The sequence below is a fragment of the Hipposideros armiger genome, unplaced genomic scaffold (genome assembly GCF_001890085.2).
Source record: "Hipposideros armiger isolate ML-2016 unplaced genomic scaffold, ASM189008v1 scaffold_117, whole genome shotgun sequence".
In the NCBI taxonomy this organism is placed as follows: domain Eukaryota; kingdom Metazoa; phylum Chordata; class Mammalia; order Chiroptera; family Hipposideridae; genus Hipposideros; species Hipposideros armiger.
The window spans coordinates 2,620,319-2,632,628 of record NW_017731467.1 but is presented as its reverse complement, the minus strand read 5'-3'; the positions used below and the strand labels follow the sequence as shown (position 1 = coordinate 2,632,628).

General features: G+C 45.4%; 1 protein-coding gene across 4 annotated transcripts in view; it reads left to right on the top strand.

Moving 5' to 3' along the window:
* Nucleotides 1-12,310, top strand: part of PDZD2 (PDZ domain containing 2) — a 385,588-nt gene that overhangs the window by 114,589 nt on the left and 258,689 nt on the right. Inside the window, exon 1 of one of the 4 annotated variants that reach the window (XM_019647869.1) lies at nucleotides 5,197-5,316. The exons of 2 other annotated variants lie outside the window; for them this stretch is intronic. The gene's annotated coding sequence lies outside the window, so the exon portion shown is untranslated. Of the gene's footprint in view, nucleotides 1-5,196; nucleotides 5,317-12,310 lie in introns of those variants that run through there. One more of the 4 variants, XM_019647871.1, reaches the window with a different exon arrangement.

The following is a 12,310-nucleotide window of genomic DNA, read 5'->3' as shown; positions in this document are numbered from 1 at the left end:
TGAAAAGAAGATCATATTCAGTGGTGTGCTGGTAAATGTTTAACAAATGGCCAGGGGAGAGGCCATCCTGGTTTGCACCATTTGCCAATTTCCATGGTGTAAATGTTTCCACCTTAGCTGATTTCAACCTACGAATATGATGTCAACAGCTTGCAGAATACCTGAAAATGTACCCGTCAGCTTTCGGGAGCCAGCAAGAGCCAGCTGCAGCACACCATTGACCAAGTCCTATTCTCTCACTGGCCTTCCCTCCCCCAATATAGTCTTTACGCCTAAAGTTTTGAAAAGTTGTCTTTGTCGGATTACTTTTTGAATCAAAATTGTTTTCCTTTTGGAATTTAGAGCTGGATCATAGCCTATTCCACTGATTGTAAATGTTACCCTCTCGTTCGAATTTGCCTGTTTCTCAGGTTCCATAGATCTTTAAAGGAGTAGGGAGTAGATCCACTTTATTAGGTGGCAGGAACAGGAACGTCGTTGAAAAAAAAAACAAGACAGATTAATGTGATCAAGCAAAAGAAAGTGTGGCCTGGAACTGATTCTACAGTCCATGATCCCAGGGCAGATTTGACTTAATAGAGGCAATTTTCTCCTTTGCAGCTCCTTCTCCTTGGCCCAGCCAGCTCAGTTCTACAGTTGTCACTCATTTCCCTTGGCTTTTCTGATGGAAATTGGCCCCCCTCCTGTCTGTCTGATGAGAATTGGGCTGCAACTGTTTGGCCCACGAATAACCTCCTAATCACATCCATGTTTTCCTTGTTGAGTGGGAGCGTTGGGAAACCGCAGGGGGAAGGAGTGGAGGGCTGTGCTCACAAAGCGGCAGTGTGTGTGCAGTCCTCTCCTGCCTGGCTCGCGGGTAATGCGCTGGTCTTCCTAAGCTGGTGGGCTACTGACTACACCTGTGGCCGGAGTCGGCTAGGCGGAGAAAGAGTGGGAGCCAAGGGCTTCCCACACTGGAGTTCCAACCGCCTGAAAAGAGGCCGAGCTTTGTGAGCTTCTGATTGCAACCCTGGCTCTCCCCGGCCCAGTGAGTGTAGACAGGGAGTGTCTGGCCAAGACCTCATAGGTGTGGGGAGCAGGGCGCTTTGGGTGGGTGTAGGGGAGGCGGGAGTCCATTGTCACAGTAAGAAGGAAAGGTTTGTAGGCAGTGTGAACAGAGGAAGCTAAGAAGTCTGGTTTGGGTCCCCGACAAGAGGGCCAAATCCAGACTCCTGGAGTGGAAGAGGCAAAGGACAGAGCCAGTGTGAATAAAAGGTCTCTCGCTGGGGGGCAAGCCGCAGGCCTCTCCAATCCCCTCTGTCATCTTTGCCGCCTCCTACCCCTCCCCCACCAACTTCCAAGCAGTCACATAGACTGGTCAGTTCTGCCTTGGAAATGGCCCAAGACACTACCCCCTTCCTTGTCCCCACTGCCCTGGTCCAGGGAGTCATATCACACCTGAGCTATGAGGACAGTCTTCCAACCAGCCTCCCTGCTGTCTAGACTCTTTCAATCTGTATCCATATGTACACGCTACTTTTTTTTTAATCAGCAAAGTAATATATTTTAATAAGCATTTAGAAAATCCAGGAATGTAAAAGTAAAAAACAAAAACAAAAAACAAACCACTCATAGCCTTACTTCCCTGAGATGATATTAGTTATTTTTGTGAATATCCTTCAAAGAGATTGTTGTCATTCTTAAACACAATTCAGATTCAATTAAAACTACTTTGTAACCTACTTCCGTTGTGGTGACCGTTTTCCCATATGGATTCTTTTCTAAAATGAAATCCCAAATCTGGTTATATCACTCCCTGGCTTAAATAACTGAGTAAATAAAACTACCACCAACCATCAACCAAAACCCGTTGCCTACGTGAGAAAGGTCAAACTCCTCGGAACAGGAGGGCAGGCCACATGTAATCTGCTCTTCACACTGACCTCCCCCCAGCCCCCCCACAACACCTTCATACTCCCCCTCTGGCACCCTTTTTCCCTTTGCACGAAGGCACTACCCACGCATTTACTCTGAGAATTCCATATGAATTGGCTTAGGTAAATGACTCCCACCTCCTGCAATTCCCACTTCGTGAATTCTTTCATTCTTTAAGGTTTATCTTAAGTTATTTATGTGTCTGTTTTCCCAAGGAAAATTGGAAATCTCTTGAGGACAGAAACAGAGCTTACTCAGTTTGTATTTTTAGCAACTTGTGGTTATGCCTGGCCCAAGGTAGCAGGCTCTTAGTAAATATTTATGGAATGAATTGGCCTCGATTTGGTATGTCTGTTTTCATCCCCTTGCTAGTTTCATGTGTTTGTTTTTATTGGTGTCCATGATTAATCCATATTATATTTTCTTTTCCTCCTTTATATGTTTTGGCCTTATTGTACTGAAATTAGAGCCCCTGACTTATAGCCTTCCACTAGTTATGTCTTCACTGGTGGACTGAAGATGTTGTTAGTTTCTAGTGACTTGGCTACACTATTTAGAATCCCTGAGAAGCGAACTCACTTTTTCAGAGTCAACAGCCCGGAGTCAGGCCTCCAGCACTCTCCTGAAGAGTTGATTCATAGGTTAGTGGAAATGTTTGAAACAGGAGCAGTCAGCATGGGTAGGAAATTTCCAGAGTGGGAGCTCCACCCTCAAAACCAGGGGACTCGCTCATTACTCTCTGGAGGGGAAGGTGGCAGGAAAAGTCAAGTGCATGAGGGTAGAGTGGGGTGTAGTTGCCCAGGGCTCTGCCCATGGGCTGTGGGATTCTGCACCTTAGAGATGCCTGAGGGACCCTGGTGTCTGCCTGTGCCTGTGCTCCAAAAGAAAAATGCAGAAGGCAGCTCAAACACCATGTGCTGCTTCTTGTGGTTCTGAGGACACTTAAATATGAAGGCTTTGCCCGAGGGAGGACTACATTTATTTTCATTTTTGATACTTCATCAACAAACATTAAACTAGATTTATGTTTACTCAAATGCATAGAAAAAGGAAAGCTGGTCGATTCCGCTCCTACTATGGGTACTATCCATAGAGAAATGAGGATAAGCAAATTTCTGCCCTCTGGGTTAGAAATAGAGGCAGGTATATCCACCGTTATTGCTGCTAATCTCAGTTTAAATGTGCATGTCTGTCTTCACATTCCCTTTTAATAAAAGCTCCAAGCAGAAAACCACATCTATAAGAGGTTGTTTTCTGGATGCAAGCAATAAAAATCCAACCCATCTGGCTTCTACAGAAAGAGTGTTCAATGGTTCCACAGTGTCCACAATGTCATAGAGGTCCCAGCTTCATTTCCTCTCCCACTCTGCCATCCTCAGCATTAAGCTTCACCTCAGGCTGGTATCAAGATGGCAGCAGCAATTCTAGACATCCGATTGTGGATGACATCCAGAGAAAGAAGAGGGACCATTGCTTCATGGCACTTTCTCTTCAGAGTGAGGCAAGGTTTGCCAGAAGACACCTAGAAGGCTTCACGTCATGACTTGTTGACCAGTGTTGGGTCACCTGCCCATTCCTGAAACCACTGCTGGCAAGGGAAGGATGTTCCCTTTGGTCAGTTAGGCCCATCTTTAGAGCCGAGGCACCTATTGTATAGAAAAGGATGGCTAGATCCCTGAACAAAAATCAGGATTCTGTTAGGGGGCAAGGAAGGAGGGAATGGATGCTGGGTAGACAGTGTAGAGTGTCCTCTACAAGTCAAAATAAGCTATAGACTGGGTTGCCAACTATATAGTCTAGTGATTTTTCAAACAGTTTTTAGCTACTTAACTTGGTTCAAATAAAATCTTACCCAGAAAAATAAACAAAACTGACAAAAGCAGAGCAGCTGTGGTTGTAAACCTACAGGAGGCTGTGGTCCTAGGGTCATGGTTTGACAATCACAGGTAGAGTACTTGTTGTGTGACATCAAATGTTTTTTTATTCCTTGTCACCTTTCATCCTCATGACACAGCTGTATTATGTGGGACGGGAGGCCAGCTGGCCAGAGAGGACCAGTACTAAGAGTCCAGGCACGCAGGGCCATTTAAGGAAGGCATCTGGGCAGGGAGTAGCAGATTTGGGCACAGGAGACGAAAGATGGAGGTGACAGGGGCCCAGGAAGAGAAGTTCCTCTGAGTGAGGTGGTAGGCTGTGATCCCAGAGCGGACTCATTCACTCTCTGCCTGCGCAGTGTGGGTGCCCCTAGCCCAGGGATAAAATTTACACCCAGAAGGATGTGAAAGACCTGTTGAGGCAGGGAGAAGGATGCTGGGTAGCATTACTTCACAGAGGGCAGACAAGGCATGCAGCTCGAAGGCTCTAAGAGTTTCCTTTTCGGATGGGGTGCATGTAGGGTTGCCACATAAAATACAGGACGCCTAGTTAAACTTAAATATCAGATAAACAGTGAATAAAATTTTAGTATAAGTATATCCCAAGTATTGCATGGGCCATACATATAATAAGACATACTATAATACTAGCGATATATTTATACTAAAACTTTACTTGTTGTTTATCTGAAATTCATATTTATCTGGGCACGACGTATTATTATTTGTTAAATCTAACAACCCTACATGGGAAATGAGGTGGTCTCCTGAAATATTAGGATATTGAAGCTGACTTTCTTCCCAGGGTCTCCATTTTGCGTCACGGGCGTAGCCAGCACCTCTCATGTTACCCTAACCAATAGCTTCTAAGGCCCTGTTACTTCCTTGTTCCCTGAAATACTTGTTAAAAAATGCAGATATCTGAATGGCCTCCAGTGATTCTGGGGCTGAGCTCAGCTTGGGGAGAATGCTTCAGATTTTAAGTTCCCGAGGGTAGGAATGTCACTTTGTTTATTGCACTCAGTAAATATTTGTTGAATGAATGAGTGAATGAATGAATGTTTCCTCCCTGAGGAATCCTCCTGGGCTTACCCAGTATTTATGTTGTAGAACCCAGGAGCCCCAGAGGCACAGGCGTCTCTCTTTCCCTTTCTTTTCTGGCCATGAGCCTCGTGGGAAAGGACCCGGGTGAAAGGCGTAATGGGGAGGCGTGGAGATCAGTGGAAGGAAGGGTAATGACAAGACAGAGCAGGAGAGAGCAGGGCCAGCAGCTGGGGCCCGCCAGGCAGAGTGCAAGAACGCCGCGTGGGGAGGAGGGCCAAGTTTTTAATCACCTCCTCAGGCGGAGAGACTTGCGATTTCAAGTTGAGAACAGGTCTTCAGTTCTTTTCACAGGATTCCTTTAGAGTCTGACTTGGCACCGTCTCCGTGCCCAGCGTCCCAGGGGGATGATCCTGAACCTGGAGTCATCCGACCACGGTGCTTAAAGCCTGTTGGAAATGCTGCAGCGGAACTTGGTGGGTGGCAGGTAATGGCCCTTTTGCTCATCTCGGTAATTCCCCACATCAGCAGGGTACCGGAAGCATCTTTTTCCCACAGCACCTGTCTCTACAGGCTTAGCCACATAAAGACTAGACTTCTGTCCTAAAACTTTAAACCCATAATGCACCCAACTGTCTACATTTTCCCCCCATATAGATGCGCCCCAGTGCCTGCATTATCTTCTATACAGAGAACTCTACAGGTTTTATTGTTTGTTTTTTTAATCCTATTTCCTGGCAAGGAGCTTTGCCTAATGGATAAGAACCTGCTTCCTATCTGAAGTGAGTTTTTGCCGAGTGACATCATGGACACCTAACGCTCTATTGACTGAATCGCAGGTCCCCTCTCAATCTGTTCCCCCATCTGTGTCACTGTGAGGGGTGCTGCCATGGGGCCACAGGGCTCTGGGAAACTCTAGAGCTGTCTGGAATTTCAGCAGCATAAGGCCCCTCAGCAGGGCTCCAGGCCAAGAGGGGTTAGGAGAACATGGACTCGCCTGGCTTTTCCTTTGTGACTTTGGTTCTGTTCCTCCCGTCCGGCCTCCATCATGCTCTCAACATGCACCATTCTGAGCAGATGAAAGCTGTGCTGCCGTGCCTGCTGTGTCACCGCTTTGTTGTCCCGTGTAGTTTTGTTAAATCTGGAAGGTGTCCTTGGTCCTGGGGGGCAATGGTGAGATCTCTCCCCACAACCCTGCACTTAGAAATGCAGAAGACACATTTCTTTGTTGAGAATTAAACTAGTAAATACGTTATACACAGTTGAATAGCCAGCCTCAGGAAAACCCAAGTTGTAAAATTGTCTATAAAACCGTATCGAATCCGAAACTCAAATCATAGTCATCTTGGGGAGGATGGACTAAAATTTGATGGTGCCTATAATTCAGAGAATAGAAATCAACACTTACTGATGTTATGGTTTGTAGTTTGGACAAAGGGGTGTGACTACAACGGAGGTGGTTTGCACAGAGAATGGGAAAGAAAACTGCTAGGAGCCATACGACAGCGATGCCTGTTCGGTGTTTCCAGTGGAGGCGAGTCTTGGCTAAGTGGGCAGTTTCCTTTGCGAAGCCCAGGCTGGAGTGGGGGACAGAGTGCCTAAGCTGGGGGCCTCCTATGTTCACCTGGTTCTTGTTCTGAAGTCTGCCGTCCTCTGCGTCCTGCCTGCAGGGATGCAAACACCCTGCCCACTTAATAATTATATTTCCAATTGAAAATTAATGAATGAGCTTTCTTGCTGATAACAGTACATCTGCACTGGAGAGGCAGGTGCTGTTTGACTGTGCAGACAGAATTCATGTTTCTGAGCTGGGAGCCTGGAGACATGGATGGTGGGAAGTCGACAAAGACCAGGGTCCTTTTTGTGATATCTCCTGGCCTCCCAGCCGCCTTCTCCAGCCACATCTTTTACTTATGCACAGGCTCCCCACACATTAACACGGACACGGCAACAGCAGGACCTTAAAAGATAGTGGGTCCAGCCTCCTCATTTCTCCAGACCTCTTCCCAAGGACATCACGGCAGTGTCCTGAGTTGAACCTCCATTTGATGATTTCCAGCCTAGTTCCTTCCCATTTCTGCCACCTCTCATCTTATTTTCTTTATCTTTATTTCTCCCCCACCCCTTTTAAAACCAAAATGGCGCATGAGTAGCTGTGGGGCGCCGTTGGGAGTGAGAGAGGACTGGTCTATCACACTCCTTCACAATCTTTCCTTCTCCTTAATTCTGATTTCCTGCCTGGAAGAAGTCAAATGAGGATTCTTTTTTCTCTCACTCTCATGCACTGTGACTTGCTGTCTCATGACCATTGTCTGAGGCCTTTCCCACAGTAAGGCCTGGGAAAAGGGGACGCTTCTCAGAGAGGCACATGGGCTGAACCTTTGTGCTCTGTGATCTTTTGGTTTCCTCTGAGGATACTCTCTCCACACCAGGCACTCCAGCCCTGGATCCTGCAAGCAGTCTGGAGGAGAGGGCACGGAGGCCGGTCTCTGCACAATTTAGGCCCTTGCCAAATTGGAGAGTCTGTGGGGCCTCAGTAGAAACACCGGATTTCCTATTGAACCCTGCCCCCTAGGCAAGTTCATTCTCCTGTCTTGAAATCTTGTTTCTTTCTGCTGCTCCAAAGAGCTTTTATTCAGTAGGATATATTTCTTCTTGTCTTTTGGTAGAGCTGAATGTAAAACTACCCCAGGGGCCCTCTTCCTCCCTTTGTCTTGGCAGATACTCAAAATCTGATAAAGCAATTTGGCCCATCTCTTCTGCAGTTTAAAACTTCCATGTGTTGTGTATATGCTTCTTAATGAGGCTAGCGACTCCATCCCTGACTTGCCAACTCAGCTCCAAAGTCCAGGAAAGTACTGAAACTGGAGGAAACTTAGTAGAACCACCTCATTTGGCAGATAAGAAAACTGAGGCTCAAAAATGCTGAATGAGTTGCCTGGGGACCTACAGGTAGCTAGTGGTAGAGTATGTTACTAGCTAGTATAAATATTTGAGTCATTGTTAATTAATGATGAGGTCAGATCCTATGCAGTCACATGCTGAGAATTTTTTTTTTTTTAAGATTTTTATTTGGGGAATTGGGGGATGGGAACAGCGCTGGGGAATTGGGGGAAGGGGAACAGACAAGTTGCTGTCCTTTTGTTCTTCAGTCTAGTTGTGGAGGATGTTGCTTCATGGCCCAAGTTAGCACCATCATTGCGCTCTTCCCGGGCGAGGCAGATCAGTCGCCGGCTTCTGGACGGCCGCTCACAGCAGCTGCTGGCCACTCACCCTGGCTGCTGGCTACACACGGTAGCCCATGGCAACCCACTGCAGCAGGGGCTGCAGCCTACGCCATTGCCTGCAACTCACGGCAGCCCAGCTCCAGGTTGAGCTGTTGTTCAGCATCTTAGCTGTAGAGGGCAGTGTCACTGGCCCTCATCTGTGGGATCCGAACCGGGGCTCTCCGGCGTCCCAAGCCAGCTCTTAACCAACACGCCACTCAGCCAGCCCTGAGAATTTAAATATAGTAAGATTATTTACCCCAAAGCCTAAACGCCAGAAGCAATTGTTATGAAAGGAATAATTGTAAAATACTGTAAAACAACTATTTAAAAAAATAACTCCAGTGTAATTGAAGAAGAACTCATTATAATACATGCTATGTGTTGATGGCGTGATCTATAGGGTTGTGGATGGCTGGTTGGTGGCATCATGTCTGCCCAATCCATACAAAGGGAACAGGAAGGTCACATTAAAATGGGCAAGCACAGTGATCTCATGATTACTTGCTGCAAACGCAGAAGCTGTGATGGTCTCAGTCAGTTGGCAATCTTTTCAAAGTATTGATTGCCATATTACAACTATGTACATTACCTCATAAATGCCCAGTTTCCCCAATCGTTATGCTCTTTCAGAATTGAGATACCTAAATCCCAGAAATATTATTAATCCAGAACTGGCCAAATCTTGAGTAAACAATCTTAAACTGCAAATGTGCAAACTTGTTTCAGTATTTGAAACCACAGTAAATGTATTTTAGAAGTAGGTAGGGAACAGAAATAATTTATATTCATTTTAGTTTTCTGGTCCCAATTATTTTCTTGCACTCTTCTTGAGAAAAAACATTCATGAAGTTTCATGAATTTCTGCAATTTCTACTCATTCCCATGTTTTGTTATTTGGATAAATAGTCTATGTTTTAGGACATACAATATCTTTAAGTATTAGATTCTCAAAATAGCTTCCAGGTCATTCATTTTCATTTCATTCAGATTTTATTCTGAAGACCCTGCTCTTCAGGGGTCATCAGACCCAGAAACTGAAGGATGTTGGTCCTGTCTTGATGTGCATCTCTCTCATCTGTAAAATTGAAGGCTGAATGCGGCAATCCACGAGGTCTATTTTAGGTCCTCATCTTCTGGAATTTATATGGGAAAACCTCTAATCCCCTAAAACCCCAGCATAGATCTTGGAAAGCCTCACTTTCCAGAATCATGTGCCACCACCTCCCACCAATGTACTACTTCATGGCCCTACGCACAGTTTACTGAATGCTCTCTTTCTCCAGAGGACCACATCCTCCACAGGGCTGTTCATCATTTCCTCCCTCGCTTAGCACAGTGCCTGGCACAATCAACCCTTGTTGCATGAAATTAAGGCTGGATCAAATTCTTCCTCTGTCTCATATGCACAGCCATCCAGCTAGTCTAGAGCCATGTAGATAGTTAAAAATTAACTAGTACCTTGCTCTTCCAAAAAATAAGCCAACCTAAAGGAGTCACAATCGTTTATATTTGCAGTGTTTTTCAATCGGTTGTGGTGTTTTCCTGTCACACTGGGACTGCACAATGGTACTAGTAAACCGTTGGATGAATTCATGTGTGCTTTTAGCTCTTTCAAGGGTAGAAACAGGCCCTGTATTTTTTGTTTGTTTGTTTGTTGTTTTTGCTGCCCCCAAATCAAGGTAGGAACTCAGTAATATCTGCTAATTGACAAAGTAGCAGGGCTGCCGTTGAAACAATTAGGATTATATTCTGAACCTTGAATCTGAGGGTCATGAGTGAATTAAAGCAATGCTTTAATTAGGGACTTGTTCACTTATAACAGAATGTCTAATTAACAGTACTTAAACAAGGGGTTGGGGAGCTGTTTTTCTCTCATGTAATAAGAAATCTGGAGATAGAATGTCTAGGGTTGGTACAGCTGCTCAAGGATGTCAGGTCATTGCCTTATTGTTGGCTGCTAAAGATGGCTGCTAAAGCTCCAGCCATCACATATGCATTTTAAGGAAGAAAAAGAAAAAAAAATTAGAAACTTTCTGGTAGCCCCACCCAATAACTCCAAGATTGTATGTTATGGCCACCCCTTGCTGAAGGGGCACCAAGAAACATAACTTGCTCCTCAAACACAGATAGATTTCTGTTAGTAAGGAAGAGGAGAGGAGGGATATTGTGTAGGCAACTAACCACAGTTCCCTCTTGGTTACTCAGACATACCCTTCTTTCCATGCATGGGATAGACTCCCCATTCCCAAGGAGAAGGCACCCAAGCCTCATCCAATTAGCATATCAAGATGAGAGCCCTGGATCTCTGGGAAAGGATCTCTGGCCCTCTCCATCAGTTCTGGATATAACTCCTTATAAGCAAGCCCTGACACTTCCAACATGCAATACTGGGACAGGTATAGCATAACTACCATAAAAACTCCCATTTATAAAAGGAGGGGAGGAAAACACAGCAGTCGCTGCCTTGGGCGCGAATAGCAAGAGCAACCCCTCACTCCTGTGGCAGGAACGCCTCTCCTTGCTCCCTGTGGCCCTTGCCTCTCTCTGGGAGGCTATTCCTTTTTCATTGTCTACCATGGCCACTTCTGCGGTGAGCATGGGAAGGACACTCTTTCCAGGGGCCGTACCCATGGCCAGCCTACTTCTTGACGATGTGAATGGCCAGGGAGAGGGAGGGAGAAGAAGAGTTGTGAAATTACTACCAGGGTCTAACCATCCCAGACTGTTGAAAACCAGGTTTGGGTATTTGGGCAATATAATCCCCCCACAAACTGAGTAGGCTTCTGGGCAATCCCTGATGATTTGTTTCCTTTCCTTTCTAGCTTATGAACTCTACCCATCTCCCTAAATTTTAACTTAACACATGCTACTTAATGTGTGCTGCTGAGCAGTTGGAACAATGGCTTCCAGGGAGTAATCACACTTTGTAAGCAGAAGGCTTACCACCTCTGCCTTGTGGGTCACCACCCACCCCCTTCTGATAAAGCTGGTTTTCTTAGCCCTGCAAGGGTCTGAAGTGGGGGCCTATCAGGTAACTTAGATTACAGGCTGAATGTCAAGAGTGCCTTCCTTAGAAAAGTGATATTTCTTTCATCTCCTTTGTCAGTTGAGTTGAGGAACTCTAGAGTTTGCTGGGAGTGACAAGTCACCTACCAACATTCTAAAATGTTCCCATCATCTTCTCTAACACCACAGCCTCAGTCAACACGTCAATGACTTTCCAAAGCACAGCAGTTGGCAGTGTCACCAAATATTTTACATCACATAGCTAGGGTCACTTTCCAGTCTACAATGTCCAAACCCTTGGCATCTGCCTCCCTCCCCTCCCTTGCTCACCCAATTTCACGTTTTAGGTTCTGTTATCTTCAATTCCCCCACTTCTAGGTACCACATTATGTTACTTGTTTGGAGTTTAATTAAGCTAAATGGTTGGATTTTGAAAAATCCAAATAACAATGATTAAACAACATGGGGATTTATTTTTCCTTTCATTTCTGCTCTTCTCTCAAGGAATGCTGGTATAAGTCTCATCCAACAGTTTCCACTTCCACCTCATTGGCCAGAACTATGTTGTATACTATTCATACCCCCGAGACAGTCTGGGGTTTGGTTGAATACATCACCATGCCAAATAAAATAAAGGAAGAATGAGAATGGATATCAGGTAGACAGCCACCAGCTTCTGACACAAGCTGCCTGTCTATTTAATTTATTTATCATAACCTGGCCCTTGGTGGCCCTGGAGTGGGGATTACCAGGTAGGGGGCCAGCCTGGGTAAGTCAGGTATGAGTTTAGAAAGGTGAGATTGTCAGAGGCAGGCATGCAACATGCTGATGCATGGGGGAGCACAGCCTAGTCAGGTGGGTCTGGGTAAGAGTGCTAACTCTGTTATTTACTGTGAGACCATGAGCAAGTTAATTAGCCTCTCTGGTTCTGTTATTTATCCGAGCCTTTAAAAGGGGGATACTGACAATATCTTCCTACAGTATTGCTGTGGCAATTAAATAAAGTAATCCATGAGTAGTGCTCATTTAGAGCAGTGTTTATACACAGTTATGCTCAGAAAATGTTAGCCATTAGCCAATATTGGTAAAATGGGGTCAGATGGCCTTGGTTTTATTATTATTATTATTATTATTATTATTAGTTTCAGGTATACAAAACAATGTACTAATTGTGAGACATTTATACCCCTCACAAAGCGTTACCAC